The sequence below is a fragment of the Apostichopus japonicus genome, chromosome 2 (genome assembly GCF_037975245.1).
Source record: "Apostichopus japonicus isolate 1M-3 chromosome 2, ASM3797524v1, whole genome shotgun sequence".
NCBI classification, from domain to species: domain Eukaryota; kingdom Metazoa; phylum Echinodermata; class Holothuroidea; order Aspidochirotida; family Stichopodidae; genus Apostichopus; species Apostichopus japonicus.
This window is the reverse complement of record NC_092562.1, coordinates 16153607-16167036: the sequence shown is the minus strand read 5'-3', so window position 1 is coordinate 16167036 and position 13430 is coordinate 16153607. Positions and strand designations below refer to the sequence as shown.

At 36.2% G+C, this 13430-nt stretch overlaps 1 protein-coding gene across 4 annotated transcripts in view; it reads right to left on the bottom strand.

The window, feature by feature from the left end:
• The window catches only part of LOC139979886 (uncharacterized), a 69778-nt gene that overhangs the window by 46354 nt on the left and 9994 nt on the right, over positions 1-13430 (bottom strand). For 3 of the 4 annotated variants that reach the window (XM_071991121.1, XM_071991078.1, XM_071991086.1), the window contains exon 2: positions 6217-6264. The gene's annotated coding sequence lies outside the window, so the exon portion shown is untranslated. Of the gene's footprint in view, positions 1-2572; positions 2760-6216; positions 6265-13430 lie in introns of those variants that run through there. The other variant, XM_071991114.1, reaches the window with a different exon arrangement.

Genomic DNA, 13430 nt, shown 5'->3' with positions numbered 1-13430 from the left:
ATAAACAAGTTAAAGAAAGACAGATTTCAAATGCTAAAAAAAATTTCCATTTACAAACTTGACTAGTCACGCTAAACAACGTCAACCACACTACAAATGGGTCTACTGTATGTGTACGGTAATAAAAGATCTTCAAATTCTATCCAAAGTATGTGCTTTATTAACCTCCTCTAGGCAATAATGAATGCTGTAATTTCATGCAGGTTAATCAAACCATGAATCTGATGCAAAAATTACTCATACAGAGTGCCACATAAAATTCTAAAATGTGTAATTCGAATAGCAATCACAGTTAACATGTGGGTGGGTGTTTGAGAAAATAAATTTGAATAAACATTGAGATATCAATCCTTCTGTAAAAGAAATACAAGTTTGTATACATGATCGCATGTTCAGAAATCGGAGGCAAAGCTTTGGGGAATAATTATCACAGAATTAAAATTTATCCACGACTGACAGTCCCACAATTAATGGGAACATTTCCTGGAATTGTTTTGACAATTCTTTTGAGATTAATAAGTTTCATGTAAACTATATCATCACCCATTCACCTGTATGATTTCATATTGCCTGGATCATTTTTAATATGTTTACAGCAAGTTTCATAACTTCTGTCGTTCTGACGTAATGATAAACATACATGTGTTATAATATCAAAGCAGTTAGCAAGTATGGTCTGGTTGCACAAGGGTTTAAAAGTTACAAATTAAGTTCTATTCGGTAAGTTATGGAAATGATGAGTTTAATCAAAAAACCGTTATCATCACTGTAGTCTGTTATTTCATCTCAGTGGATGTGATGAATATTTTACTTCTTTTATGAATGTTCTCTTTTCATCAGCAATTGTCACACACACACAAACAACCACATACACATATACTGTACAGTGCATGAACACACCATCATCATTGTGCACAAATTTCCTTATATGCATTCGACTTGAATAAAAATAACTCCCAGCTGACTGAATGCAATTTATACTAATAGTTTATATACTACACAGTGCCCTGTGCATATGCAACCAGCAGAAATATATTTGAGTGGATTTCTTGAAAGAGTAAGGTGCAAACATGTGTAAACTGTGATGTATTCTACCTGTTGTTAGGTATTAATGGATGTAAAATCCACTATACAGTATTATGATAAATTTGTGGCAAACTCATTACCTGCAGTGTTTCTAGCTCTGTACAATGAAAGGAGCTGCACATGGTACTTTAACCGCTGCAATATACAGTATATATGTGCTGGACATTAACAGAGATGAGAACTGTGAGTAGTAGGAATCAACAAAACACTTCAATGGTCGGTAGCTCTAAGACACTTCTTGTTAGTGCAATATAACTGTATTCCTCTTACGTGTGCATTTTTAAGGACATTTGGGTAATCAAGCCATGCGCTATTTTAGTACACATAACGTAACCCTTGCATTTCCACTGTTCTTTGGTAACAAACTTTTAACTGTTTAAATAACCATCTAAACCTTTCTCAACAATGGTTGTGACTTTTTCTGCAAAACACTCTGTAAACACATACAACTGGAATGCCTTACTACATTTTAAACAATTGCAATGCCTCCCTTTTTTCTTTTTTCTTTTTCTTTTTTCTTTTGTCATGAGTTTGTTATATATTGCTAAGTTCACCTTAAGAAGTCAGCATGACAATTGTTTTTGACATACATGTACCAGATCCACATGTTTTTATGAATAATTACTGTATGAATCAAGTAAAGAAATTTAAGAAAAATGCAAACCTGTGGTCTAAATTATATAACTGCCACATCTTCCAAGTCATTCTGATTTGTTTTACCTTTTTTTTTTTCTTTTTTTTTTTCCTTTGGTTTCGTTCTTTTCTTAAAGTTAGAAACTTTAAAAGAAGGAATACTGAAAAAGCTGATACAGTTTTTGTGCAGCTAACAAAACTGAACATAATTTCAAGACACAAACTCACTATGTTATAGCTTTCAGTCAAACAGTATATACACCAAGGATTTTTTATCCAAGAAACTCATATGAAACTGTATTAAAGTGGTCAAAAAGAGATAGGGATAAAGAGGCTTTATGTGTGTACTGTTGGACTTTGGTTCCCTCCCACTGAAATTCTGAAACCAGAAAGTACGCAAAATACGCAAAATATGCAAAATACGCAAAATACGGGAGAATGGTTACTGATGGCAAACATACACAGTGATCTTGAAAGCTCAATGTAGGGTACACAACTAGACACTTAGGGTTGTAGAATGAGGAGGTAAAGAGACTGGAGGTGACCGGTCAGCACAGTAGGTCAGTGTCAAAGGTTACCAGGTTACTGTTGACATGGTAGAGCGAGTGTGCAGATATTGTGAAGAGACAAGTAAGTGACGAGCAAAGCAAATTTACCATACTGTAGGTTGTTGCCATGTTTGCACACTGCACAGAATGCAAATCGCAAGATACTCTCCATCTTCCTATATATATATAGGAGAGATATATCCCTCCTATCCGCATCCCACTCTCCTAACCACCCCCTCCCCCCTCATAAACCCCACTTAAACCATGCTATAGCGCAAAAAAAAAATAGTGAATCTACTACTTACCAATGTAATATCCACAGTCTGACTTCCATGACATAATTTCTATTTATGAATCTCTTAACTAGCACTGTATTTCCTGGAATAGCTTTTCACAACTCTGACTCAGGTCTTGACAATCATTTCCCCTAAGATCCCAGGAAATTCAAAACCGACGGGAATCACCATTAATAGAATAGCGCTAACTGACATCAACCATTGGGTGGTGTATCCAACTAAAATAGCACTTAATTGAAACTATGTCAACTCATTTGAGAAGCCATTATAGGACAAAAGTAGACAATAAAACTATCAAATAACACACAATAACCATAGACCGCAGGCAACGTGTAAACTTAATCCCGCAATACGGGTTCGATTTGTAACGTAGACCCGGATCAGATTAAATATGATCTAAGGGATGATCCGTTGTTTTTTACATACATTGACGCAATCGGTAGTAGGTATATAAATGAGATGTTGAGTCGTGTCTAATATAATCGCAAATAGCTTCAAAATCAGTCATCCTGTTCAATTGACGAAACACTGAGCATACATTCACAGTATGGACTTTGGATCCCTAATGTAAACACAGTCTATGACACAAGTGTTATAAAAAGAAGGGTTCTCCAAGAAATAGGCACTTCAAGGAACTGAGGTATTCCCCTCTATTAATCATTTCCATCAACTTTATACAATAGGCACAATATACTGTACAGTAGCCAATACTAAAACTGTCTTGCCAAGTTGATACTAAGTGTTTTTGGCAACTTTTCACTCTCGTTTCCTTGATATCGATCATGAAGGTAATGGCAAAGCGACAGACCTTTTGTGCAGAATTCTCAATAATTGGTACCGACAATATCCAATGCTGAAAGGCTCACCACACAACTAAGATCAATACATCTGTTCTGAAGATAAAGAAAGCTTGATTGCAGAGCTGTACTTTTGAAAACTTGTAATGTTTCTGGAAAAGTATCACTTTTATAGACAGTAATTAATGATTTCATTTCTGCATAACATGTCTTAATGAAGTGAGCTTATCTCTGCAGGCAGACTAAATGCCATAAGGAGCTCACCATGGTTTATGTTTATGATAAATGTTCTCAAAGGTACAGTATGTGCTATAAGCTACTGTAATATATATGCATAAAATGTATATCTTGGTAATGTGTACATTATTCATGAATACCAATGGGCAACAACCGCGATCCTCTTCAGTTTAGTGTACAGGTAAATCTAATGCTAAAATATGGGTTCAACATGATATTAGTACAGTATGTACAGACTGGAAGGTATGTGTTGTTGTCACGTACAGAAAATGTATTATATACTGTGCTTACATTAACAGCAAACGACATCACAGCATGTTACAACACAGACCATTTTGCATGGTGCATTCATACTGTAGCACACTTATGATACACTTAACATTCAATAAATCATGCAATACTAGAGTACAACTTAGCATACAGTCCTACGTGTACAAGAAAATTTAACAGTGCCACAAGGCAAAAAATCCAACGACAATGGGAATGGAGGCCATTTAAAGGATAACTGGTTTACTAATCTTACCGTTTATAAATCTTAGTTTATTAATCTTAGAGGTTTACTAATAATGCTTGTAGTTTATACCATCACAAGATCTTCTCAACTGTATATAGTCATATTGCCCATTACAAGCCAATATTAAACATAAAATCCAGGATTAATTCAATAAAAGAGAATAAGCAATATATATAGCCAAAGAAAGTGTTTCTCTACTGCCTGTTGAGGTAAGTGTTTAATAATTGTTTATAGTTAGAGGGTTGGACATTTTTTTTTTTTATCCCAGAAGGACTGTTTCGTTTCTGTCCCCTTTTGGAAGCAGATGGAGCGAAGATTTCATCAGAATGCCCGCTAAGTTTATGTTATCATGTCATGACCTAACCTTGTACAAATATGCAAAGAAAACTTGGATGGCAATGTTTTACACATCTTTGTGTAGTTTGCCATTGATCTGGCAAACACAGAGTACCAGGGCTTGGATTTTGTTATAACACAGAAAATGCTATCCTGGAAAAGGATAATTTTAACCACCAATATTTCACAAAATGAGCCATATAGAGAAGAAAAAGGAACGGCGAAAAAATACAATTTCAAACAGATTAATGGTTCCATTCTGGAGCTGGATTATCCAGAATCAGTATTAATAAGGGCTGATAACCCGTCTTTCATCATAAAATGGAATTTCATTCTGGTAAATCAGCTGATATATATTTCCTGCATGATACTGTTACACACTTACTGTAAGTACCGTAGGTTCAGAAAACAAGGACAAGGTGGTAATCGATAAGGCACCGTGTTTTAATGAATTGTAAATTACCAGTAGCACATACAGTATACTGCATGCAAAAATGGCTCATACATACTGACATGCTTGAAGACTGATGAGTATATTTGAAATTCAGGGCGATTCCATATCTCTACTACCAGGATATTGTACAGGAAATCGTAGGAGCGATGGGGACATGATCAATGTCCTGGAAACGCTGATGCCATCCTTATCGACTAGTATGAACAGAAATCTAGCCTGGCGGTACCTGACTGTCCCAACAAAACCCAGGAAACGATACTCCTCATTTCACCTCCAAACTTAAAATGCTTGTCCTTTGTACGTATTTCACTATTACTGCGTATACACATACCAGAGAAAGCTACATGTAAGCATTGTACTACTGATAAAGTTAACATGGGCATTTACTTATGGTTCTGCTACCTTGAATCGTCCGCTCAAAATCCCTCCTTAAGCACTTTTACTTTAATGCTATTGAGTCATGTTCCGATGGGATCCTGGCAGAATCGGCAGACGAGAGAGGCCAGTCAAGGCCTATCAGTCCTTCTGGTTTACTCCACACCACTCAAATCCAACTACATTCATGATGCTGATCTCACATGATTCATCAACCCGAACCGAAGTTCGGAAGGTATGAATATTTCTGCCGCTAGCTAGTGGTCGTGCAGCAGTGTGTAGACTGGTATGTTTATTACTGCCTCGTGTGCGTTCAGATTCACCGTCGTCATTCAGATAGACAAATTGAGTTAAATTGATTCACAAGTTGACAATTTGGAAGAAAGGTTAGAATCTGTGTGAACCTTTTTCAAGGGATTCCCCAATCTCCCCCTCCCCCCCCCCATCCCTAACTAGACCATCAGCACCAAAACATCTGGGTCAAACTGACACAACTTACAAAATGAGGCATTCAAACAGTTTGAGAACTTACTGTACTGTACAAGGAAGATTTATATAATTTTTCTAGATTTAAACTGGTCTCAAAACTGTAGTGAGCGATTGTTCAAATTAAAAAATTTAAATCAAAACATTCAATAGTATAAATTTTCGCCAAAAGTTTATTCCTAAGTCAAATTATTTTTAGAACAATTATGATGAAGCTAATAAAATCATGAAATAATAACATAAATAATATTTGTATGAGATAATAGTAACATGAATGAAAACAATTGTTTAACAATTGTTCAAGCTACAAAGTGAGATTATATTGCATTCCTAATGCATGTTGTATTTTTTTCTTGGGGGGGGGGGGGAGAAGGGAGAAGAGGGGCAAAGGACATGTTTTGAGTGGAGATGGGTAGAGTACTGTAGAAGAGGAATAAAATGAAGAGAATCTTACCTATGACTTCAAAGTACAAGCCATTTTGAATAATTCCTAAATCAGCATCTACAAAGAGAAATCATAAAAGATCGACAATTAATACAATAATCTAAACAATGTAATGAAACAACAAAACCTGATACCAGCAGAAACAAGAAAAGCTGCTAGGTCAATTTTTCAGGGTTTTCCAATCTTTGTAGGTCGTTTTAATATCTCATCTGACAAATAAAAACTCTGCCATTGAGGTTTATCAAGAGACAAACAGAATAATAGCAATGTCTAATTTACAAGTTAACTTGTAGACCTGTATTAACGTTTATTACTCTGGGTCAAAATAATCGGGCCCGCTGACCTGATGTCCCTGAGCATCATCGTGGGCCATATTAGTAGATGTGAAAGTACAGTTTCAGTCAAATCAATTAATCAATCAATCAATCCAAACTACAGAAATAAACTATGCGAAAGCTAAATTGTTACAGACGTAGCGTGAGGTAACTGTCAGATTACGATAAGGCCAAAAGCACACAGGCTGCTCGCATCTCTCACATTCTCCACAATCGAGACATTCACAGTATACGTCAGTACTACTACTACGGTACATCTCATACCTAGAAAGCCTTGAGATATTATAATCAAGACTTCATTGGCTTTCTAATATAACTGTTAATATTTTTCTCCTAATGAAAACATCTTGGGTAATCAATCTACCTGGTTATTGCACGTCCGGTAACAGTAACACTACAACTGAGAGAAATGTTTCAAATATCTCTCGCATTAGAACTCACAGACATCGGGCACCCTTTAGTTTATATTAACTTACGATGAGCTGCTGTATATAGGGTCCTCCATACGTGAAACAGCATTTAATTTATAGCAGCTGTTTTGACTAAAACTTGAGTAAAATAAGGTCATTAAATTCACCAAACTAAGACAGAAGGTTAATGAACAAGTCATTAAAGACTTAATTTGTTTCTCATCATTGCATCACCAGGCACATTATTTGCCTAGATTAGTCCATTAATAATTCCTCACAAGTGGATTGTAACATAGAAAAAAATTTCAGAAATTATCATATTTTATTTACAAAACTAATGAATTATATATATGCTTTGGGATATTGTTGCATCCAATGAGCGCATCAAATAGATGACAAAATCATCTCAAATAGCAGCTTTATAAGGCATGATGACAAAGTACAGTATTGTGTATGGTGATGTCATCATTATATTTAGTAAAAGGTCAGTAAGATGTGTGTACATCTCGGATATGTGTGTGAGTCATAACTATGACTGTCTATCTGCTACAGTAAACTGTGTTTAGCCCAGCGTAATTTGCAAGGGGGGGAGAACTTTTTGTGATTGATGTGTGGGAGGGGTCTAAGGGGAGGGGGTGTCCCTTTGAGCAATTTTTGAACAATTGAAGGTCCTTAGATGAGATCTGGTGCAATTTTTAACACACTTTCATCATTATCATATGAAATCATATTATCAGCAGATTTTGTTTCCGGTTTGAATTATTCTTTTACATGTTCGATCTTTTACGTATACATATTATACCAAAAGACAAACATAAGTGCTCTTTTACAATTTTTCCAGTAGGATGATTCTTGTTTATTGTCCAATGTCTGGACATAAATACATTTGACGAACTTAACTGATCATGGACAATATAAACTTTCATATTTAGCAGTGTAATAATTATTTATAGGAAGCGCGTATCACGTACGATTGCTAGCTGAGCTTCATAACATGCTGTTCGTGCAACAACTTAGGACGAATCATAGAAAGGATGAGAACGCACGTTGTCGTCTTCGTTGTGCATGCGGTTCGTTACACTCCATCGAGTGCGGTTAGGTACGCTATATGTATTTTATTACGCAGTGGCCAACTGTAGGCTTGTAATAGGCTAAAGGCTAAATTTAGCTAATTGCATCTGCCAAACTATGTAGCTGAATCAGTAGGCCTGAATGTTACAACGATTATAATCAAGTTAACGGAGCTGACGAGTATTAAAGATCAAAAGAGCACTGACAAAATACCATACCAAAAACAAGTTTTTACCAATTTTTTCGACACTGAAAGGGGGAGGCAGTCGCTCCCACTGATTCCCCCCACCCCCCCCACGCCCCTTGGCTACGTCCCTGGTTTAGCCTACTCAACATTTAGCTACTTCCAATATATAGCGTGAGTCACAGAAACCTGAAAAGTTACTTGTACTGCTGGTAAAGTACAGTTTTATTCATTGATCACTTTATTTACAGAGCTAGGGCAAGATGTCAGAGATGGGGGAAGAAAGGAGCCAGGAAGGAAGCGACAGGATTGCCATCATTCCATTTTAGTAAGGTCAGTAAGATGTAGTAGATTATAGGAGTCATAAACAATAGCACTATGCTAGAAAATCTAGGGTAAAGATTACTATCATCAAAGAGAACTATCATTTGAAAATTTGTGACTCTCACCAACTCCCCTCCTTTTAGGAACTAAAATGCAAGGTTGCTGTATTCAATCATGAACATTATCACATTAACTTACAGCTAGATGCAAATTTACTAACATCTGACATAAATAAAGAGCTATTCTTAAAACTGTTCATGCCCCACACATTCTGTTGGCCTCACGACAATCATAACAAAGCATGGTAGGCAAGCATTGTGAATAAATATCACAGCAAGTCTATTCTGAAGAGAGCAAACACAGGGAGAATAGAGAGGGATAGAATTCCCAAACATATGCTACCCTCAGAAATTCTGACAGCTATCAGGCTGCTTTGACAAACAGAGAATGAATGAGAAAGTGTGTACACATACAGTAGTAGACACAGCTAGGGCAAGAATTGATAAAAGGTTATTGTAACCACTCCTGTACAAATGTATAGCTCCATGATCAAGTGTGAATCTTCTGACACCAACATACAGTGCAGTATATTATACAAGTAAGATTGTGTATCTAGGAAGAAAAAACTATTGTGATCAAACATCCACACCTGTGACTTGTTATGTTATGAGGTCACTGTCAGAGATTACACCCAGATCCAAATAGTATCATACCATTAATATTGTACATAGCATATATCATATAATACAGTATAACACATGAGGTCACTGTCACAGATTACATCTAATCACCCAGATCCACATAGTATCATACCATTAATATTGTACATAGCATAAACATAGAATATAAAGCAAATATAAAACAGAGGAGAAGCCTGTTGTCTTTGGCAGAGATCAATCTGTATGCTGAATACAAGAAAAGTTTCCATCTCGGTCATCACCTGCCAATGTGAATATTGTTTGCCATGTCTCAATGGTTTTTACTGTACTACTTAGACTGAAGTATGTTGTTCATCCTGGCTATATATGCTAGCTACAGCCAAGTGTGTCACATTCTATAAGATTATTCTTGTAGCATCATTGAAACCACACTCAAGTTTTGCTGTCTGGTTTTGTTTTGGTTTTTCTTTTTCCCTTTTTTTTCCCTTTTTGACTACATGGAGAAAGCTGGTTAATCAGATTCGGTGCAACAGTTGTACAGGTATGGTGAATACATGTATATAAAACAGTGAATGTTTACACAGAAAAGAGGCAGAAATATGTCCAATTTTGTGGTAGTGAAGGTTACGACCTGCAGAAGTCAGAACAACAGTGGAAATTACCAAGATGCATGTAGGCCAACAGTACATATATACAGATCACTAACTGATCTATTTGATATACTGTAGGGTAAAGTGCATTAGCATTGAATATGTCATGAATAGACTACAGTAAGCAACTACTAGTATAGGGGCTATTGGAACCAGAAATGTAATGAACCGTACCAAAACAGCACGACTGAGCATATTAATAGTGTAGGCGGTAAAGTTGCAGCACAAATGGTTGGCACACAATGCTCAGACTAGCTCCAACTGTGTATAATATGATGGGGACAATAAACACACCCATCACAACAGTTCAGAGGGTGGAGGTATGATTTGCAATTGAAGCTAGTCACTAAGCTCACAGACGGTGTTTTAACACCTGATTGGTCATCCACAAAGTCCATTACCCTAATATCAAGCAATATAGTACAGTAACTATATATATCTCTATATAATATATATACTGCAGTGCATGACATTGCATAACTTTGACTAACAGAGAAGAGAAAGCGCAAGACAGAGGCCACATCCTATGGAGGAGAACAATCCAAATAAGTTCCAATTCTGAGGGTTGGTGGGGGAATCAGAAGACATTGCATAACTTAAAACTGAGAGAAAAGTAAAGGCCAGACAAACATCATTTCCAATGGAGAAGAAAACCCCATATATTATTTTATTTTTAAGGGTGGGAGGAAGAGGGAAGTAGAAGGATTGGAGTGGTGAGTGGCAAGTTTTCGTACGCCGCTACCAGAGGTACTTCTCCATCTTCTTATATAGATTGAACATGTGTAACCAGATATCAGGACAACATGCTCTATACTTCACAACTGAAACTGCTAGCCTAACATTCAAATATAAATGGTAAAATTTCCTAACCCCCCCCCCCCACATTATAACCAGCAGTTTTTAAGACCCAACACATCCCATCAAGTCCAATCTACCAGTTTGCTTCTTTTTCCCAACCCCCCAACCCACTTTCTTCCATAATGCATAAAGTTATCTCCAACAGTATACATAGTTCAGTATAAACAGTTGTGTTCAGATTTAAGTACAAAGTGGAGTGGTGGGGGGGGGGGGTTCAGAAGATCACAGATGTATGGATCATGTGGACCCTCTTTCTTTCATGACCTTTTCAGTTCTAGGTTGATCTCCATTACAGTAGTAGCGCAGACTTTATATGTAAAAATATATTTTAAAAAAATTTAGAGAAACATTTTGATAAAGTAAATGTACAGTAGACTGTGCTACTCATAAATACACTGTATCGAAGTACTATACATAGACTGCACAGATGTGCAGGTACTATTATAGTGTAGTATACATGCTGTGCTGAAAACGAGACAAGTAGGATAAAGTCACACTTTCATGAACACAGACTGGTTAACGAATCAAAATGAAACTACAATGTCAAAATTTGTCATTTGAGAATGCAAATCCATACAGCTCTGTTCCTTGAATAAGTACTGTATAAACAACATGATAGGATTTCAATGTTTTATTGAACTTGTTTCGTGTATCTCACACCGGTAACGTGACATCACATTTAATGATAAACAAAAGGGAATACGATCGTCACAGATGTAACTCGACTTAACCAAATTGATGACAAAACGATTTCCCCCAAAGATTATCACAGGGACAAATCATTCTTAGAATATATTAGTATACATACACAAAACAAATTTTATTTCTGATATTTCAGATCAATTTTGAGGGGGGGAGAAGGGGGGGAAAAGGAGGGGGAGATGTTTAAGAGAGATTTTTCAACAGACCTAAAATAATACTTTCCAAACTATCATCAGATTATAATCAGTAATTTTCAGAAAGAACACACATCACTACACAAGATCCATTTTAGCAGCTGTACAGTCCAAACATGAATATCACATGCCAACCAAACTCTTTCCTTCCACTTTTTCTTCTTTTATTCTTTTCTTGGAAATGACCATAATGAGGGGATAGCATCTGAAATACAAAATGGCTTAGGTATTAACAAGCAACAATACTGACCAGACTGCAATCTACATTAGGCAGGCAGTTGCCAGTTACTGTAATTCAGGCAGTTAGTTTTGAGAGGCCTAAGCGACCACGAATGTGGGAGAAGCCCCGGAAGGGCTTATGAATTACAACTATCAGGTGGCTTCCCAATTCAACATTTTACCTCAAATTTGGAATCTTTTCAAGTTAGAAAGTCATTTCAGATAGGAAACCCTAGATTGTTCTTGCATGAAAAATCCACCTTACTATGACCTGGCTGGTGATCGAACCCTGAACCTTGCTTAGTATCATTGCTTCAAAAATGTCACCGCCTTTATCCAATCGGCCACAGCATGGTTATTAATTATAGGGATGTAACAGACTAAACAAAGAGTAATAGCCTCCTGGGATCCATTTTTTTCAACAGTTGTTGTTTTAAAGTTCAAAAAGTTGTACTTCCAACATGCAATCAATTTTGAAAACAGATAATTTTGTAAAACCTGGTGCAGTCATATCTTTTCATGTCCTTACCATTCTAATTGAAAGTATTTCTACTTTTCTTAATCGTGCAATTTACAAAATTATGTAAAATTTCTTAAAGAACAATACTACAAATTTGTCCAGTGGATACCAGACTAGCAGCAAATTTCACCGAGTTTACAATGAATGATGGGTATTCTCTATAACTGAAAATCCATGATATTTATCACTAAATATTTTATTTTTTGGTACAACTACAGCTACTGTAGCACTGGAACCATTACAGAGTGAATTTGACAGGATAATACCTATCAAAGTACTGTATGATCAGATCATATGGATTTATGATATAAAACTTGCTACCTTTAGAATTCCAAAAATATATGCAGTTGTTGTTTCTAAAAATTCCTTTCTTATTCTTGGAATGTGTGAGTAATACTTCTTTGAAAAGTTGGGCATGCCAGGACACAGTTGGGTAAACAGGTATTTTGTACTGTAAGTGAAACTTAATACCAAAATTACCAATGAAACAAATCTGAAAACAGATTAAAAAAGAAAAAGTTCTCCATGGTACTTTTAAGTGACTCATTTTCTCTGCACACAGCAATTTACCTGAGAAGGATGGACTCATTCATTTTCCATTAGGATTATTTTTTTTTAAATCTAATTTTAATCTTAGCTTGTCCTTCAAGATAGATCTAAACACAGCTCTTAAATGTTTTTTAAATGTCTATTTTGTAATACTTTTTATTATTATAATTTACATCATTTAAGTCTTTTATTCAAATACATCCGAAGACACACAAGAATAATGTACAAACAGAGAAGTGTCTATAGCATACTGTACCTTCCTTTGCAATGAAATGCTCAATGATAAGAGAAAAGCAATGTGTCTATTCCAGGGTTGTCCAACCTTTTGCAGAGGAGGGCCACATGGAATGATAATGATGAAGGAGGGGGCCGCATGAACCCTACGCTTGATTTTTCGATTTTTTGCCTGAAGCCCAAGGCAACAAAACGTGAGCACTGCGCGCGGAGCACACTGATTTATTTTCCTTCCTGATAAATCAGATGAATAAAGTCCATCCGCACCCCCCCCCCCCCCCCGCTGAGAGAGTGTCACACAAACTGACCTATAT